This window comes from Dromiciops gliroides, chromosome 6 (genome assembly GCF_019393635.1).
Source record: "Dromiciops gliroides isolate mDroGli1 chromosome 6, mDroGli1.pri, whole genome shotgun sequence".
In the NCBI taxonomy this organism is placed as follows: Eukaryota; Metazoa; Chordata; class Mammalia; order Microbiotheria; family Microbiotheriidae; genus Dromiciops; species Dromiciops gliroides.
This window is the reverse complement of record NC_057866.1, coordinates 267731926-267735844: the sequence shown is the minus strand read 5'-3', so window position 1 is coordinate 267735844 and position 3919 is coordinate 267731926. Positions and strand designations below refer to the sequence as shown.

The 3919-nt window shown below is 42.5% G+C and overlaps 1 pseudogene; it reads left to right on the top strand.

Annotated features, from left to right (window-relative positions):
- Nucleotides 1-1832: 1832 nt before the first annotated feature.
- LOC122732306 lies at nucleotides 1833-2671 on the top strand (annotated as a pseudogene).
- The last annotated feature ends 1248 nt before the right edge of the window (nucleotides 2672-3919 follow it).

The following is a 3919-nucleotide window of genomic DNA, read 5'->3' as shown; positions in this document are numbered from 1 at the left end:
AATGTGGTTTGCCGATACATGAAGATAATACAGATTCCCCAAGATGCCGTTGTTATTTATGCTGTTATATCTTCTGCAGATGATTTTTTTTCTCAAGTACTTCAACGGGGAATTCTCAAAGGGAAAAATTTACTCCTTAGCCAGATACATACATACATACATACATACATACATACATATATATATATATATTTGTAATTAATATCCTTTAAAGTAAGAGAGTCTTTTTTTTTTTTTTTTTGCTGGGCAATGGGGGTTAAGTGACTTGCCCAGGGTCACACAGCTAGTAAGTCAAGTGTCTGAGGCCAGATTTGAACTCAGGTACTCCTGAATCCAAGGCCGGTTCTTTATCCACTGCGCCACCTAGCCGCCCCTAAAGTAAGAGAGTCTTAATCTGTATTCTGATGTTCCCTCTAACCTCACTCCCTGAACCCCAAGGAATAGACCTATTAATAGTTTTTTTTTGTTGTTTTTGTTTGTTTTTGTTTTGTTTTGTTTTGTTTTGTTTTGGCAGGGCGATGAGTGTTAAGAGACTTGCCCAGGGTCAAACAGCTAGTAAGTGTCAAGTGTCTGATGCCAGGTTTGAACTAAGGTACTCCTGAATCCAGAGCTAGTGCTTTATCCACTGTACCAACTAGCTGCCCCCAAGAATATTCCTTTTAAAGGGAAAGTACTTCTAAGAACACCCATGGTCTGTCCCAATGATGCATATTTGAGGTTGGTTGGCTGAAATTGATTTCTTTTAAGTAGGTGCAGATAGAAGTCTCTACATATGCTGAAGCAGTCATATCAGCTCTCACACACTCCCCCTGCACTAGTCTTAAAACTGTGGGCTGAGTGGCTGTGTTCTACACATATTAATATTTGAGTTGTGGCCAAGGAACCTCGCCCCTTGCAGTGACATAGAAGTATGACTGAAGGATTATATACTGAAAAGAAATTGGGTTGCAATCTGCCCAGCTCATGTAGTGCTTACACTTGACAGAGGATTTTCTCTATCCTAGGAGCAAGTATATTCAGCATTCCTATGCTTAGGTAGCATGCATAGAACTGGGAGAGTTGTAATGAAGCCCAGACAAAATCTACTTCCACAATGGTGTGTTTTCTTGACATTCCTAAACTAAAACTGAACAGCAGAACAGAGAGACAAAAAGGCATATGGTCATTTTTGTCACCTTGATTGTCATCATAAGGCATAATGCATGCCAGCTGGGATAAGAATGTTGTAAGCTATTGAATTGCATGAGTGAAGGATGAATGAGAAACCATTTATTAAACACTAAGTATATGTCAAGCATTATGCTGAGCACTGAGGATATAATTAGAAAAATGAGGTCCTTGATTTAAAAGAGCTTACATTCTATTGGGAATGCAACACATTTAGGAGGGTTCAACTACAGAATAGATAAAATACCCAGAAGTCCTAAGGATACAGCTTCAGGGTGGATGACAATGCCCCAGGATTCTCAGGGAAAATTAGTAAAGCAAATGACAATGCCTTGGAGTTTGGAAAATACAGTTACATAGTGGATTGGAAGGTCCTTGTAGAACCATGAGAGACAAGATAAGGTCTGGCGATCTTCCATTTTAATTGAAGGGTTTTAATTGGAGACTCTGTTTATTCAAAGGGCATGAGCTACCTTATCTATTTGGCAAAGTTTGGATTGTGAGATAGAGGGATGAGTTTGAGGGTTTGGGGCAGAGGAGACACTGAGATCTTTCTGCCAGGGGTGAGAATGAAAGGCTAGCATCTAGTTGGAAGAGGAAGGAAATATTGGCAAGAATATCTGAAGGAATTATGCCAGGAAAATATCCCCAGGACACCCCGCACCATGGCATCTGGAGTGGAAATCTTGTGTTCCAGCTCCCAGGGTATGCTGCTGGTGCCCTGTGAAATGTGAACCAGCTCCAGGAAGAGGGAGCACTTCTGCAATATTAATATTATGGCTGACAGTCTTGAGTTCCAGTGTCACAAAGATCATTTTTGCAGCTTGCTCCCCATTGCTTGGTGACCAAGTTTTCCTCAAATCCTGTTCAGAGCTATAGGTCTCACTCCCGCATAATGCCAGAATTACAGTAGACCTCTTTCTCTCCTGCTATATCAAGGCTTGGGAGTTTGCTGTCAGTGACATTCTGAACTACCTAAGAGCTGCCTTCCACCTCCAAATGGAAGATATGGTTGAGAAATGTAGAAATGCCCTGAGCCAATTCATTGAGTCCAAGATTATCTTCAAAGAGGATGGATTTAGTGCAGCACTGGATTGACTGGGTTCAGCTCCATCAAATTACTTCTCCCTCGTGCTTGAACCTCAAAGAAAGCTCCTAAAACCCACTACCATCCCTTTTACCTCCATTTCTTTGAGCAGTGAAGTTAGAATTTTCCCTAGATAAGGACCTTGATCTAAAGATGGAAGAGGATGAAGAAGAGGGTATCTCAGATATCTGCATCACAAAGATGGAGTCAACATTGCTGGTGGCACAGAGACTTGTGCTCCCAGAGTCATTGAAGGGAGCCTTGGACTTGGGGAAGGTCTTGGCCTTGGAGGGATTAGTGGATGTCTCATCAATGAGGTCTGAAAAATTATCAATGCCCCTGATAGTAGCACAGCTCCCCAGAGGTTGGAGAAGACCTGCTACAGCCCGACCAAAGACACAGAAGGAGAGGATCTGAAGGCCAAGTAAAGGAGAGCATCACTCTAGGACTGAAGCTAGCAGGAACCACTTTGTCCCAGAACAGTGGAGTTAGTAAAAGTTATGGGGGCATCAGGAACCCTTTACTGGGCCTTCTCCAGGGGGGAACCCACAGAAGAACATCCTGTAATAAGTGCCCAGAAGTGTTTCAGAATGAGGAGACACTTGTATTCCACAGGTGAGCCCAACACTTTCTTCTTCATGTTCCCTCAATATGGGAACAGTTCAACCATAGGAGCAACCTCAACCATCACATGAACTTCCACCAAGGTGTTATGTCCCACTCCTGTGTCATTTGTGGCAAGTGCTTCATGCTGAAGTTTGCCCTACGTGACCAACTCAACCTGTACTTTGAGGCTTGACTCTCCCATTGTTCTTACCATGATGTGCACTTTGCTTGTAAACCTGTCATTTGATGCCACCTTTAGGATCACAAGAGCACAGCAGAGAATGTCCTTGATGCCAATGTGTCAGAGATCAATATCTTCTTCTACTACCCGGAGGAGGAATAACTATGGGAGGGTATGGAGTGAGGTGAGGAGATTGCTGGGAAAAGGGGGTGATGAAGGACCCTCTCTCCCCAAGAAGAGGAAGTTGACATGGGAAAGGGGCTCTTCTGTTTCCAAGAGAGATAACACACATGCTGGGGTTAAAGCCAGAAGTATTACAAGAGAAGCTGCTCTGGTTTTCCTTGGAGAATAAGATGGGGTTAGACCTTGCTGAGGGATTATAGGATCTTTCCTTGGGATAACAATGGGGGAAACAGTTCTTGTATTCTAGAGTAAAAAAGTCCAAGGAAGAAAAGGAAAGCTCTTTTCTGGAAGAGGTAGATTATCCAGTGATATGGGTGTAAGATGTGAGTAGTAAAAAAGGGAATATAGGAACATATGGTTTTATCATAGCATGAGAAAATGATAGAGAAGACTCTATCAACTCACTTGGGCTAGGGTGGGTGGGAATTGGACAGGAATTTCTGCAAAGTTATAACTTTCATTGAGTAGGAATAGAGGAGGGGAATTGTCTTAAGTTCTTGGGAGAGTATATTAGGAGAAAAAAGAAGATCAAGTTACAGGGAGAAAGGGAACATAGGGTTTTTGGTTAGTTTTTCTTTTTGATTTGTTCATTTGTTGTAATGCTGGGGAGCAGCCAGGAGGGGAGGGAGGCAGGTGTTTTGTCTCAGGAGACAAAAAGTAGGAAATCGTGACCAAAAATGAAAGAAAAGGGACAA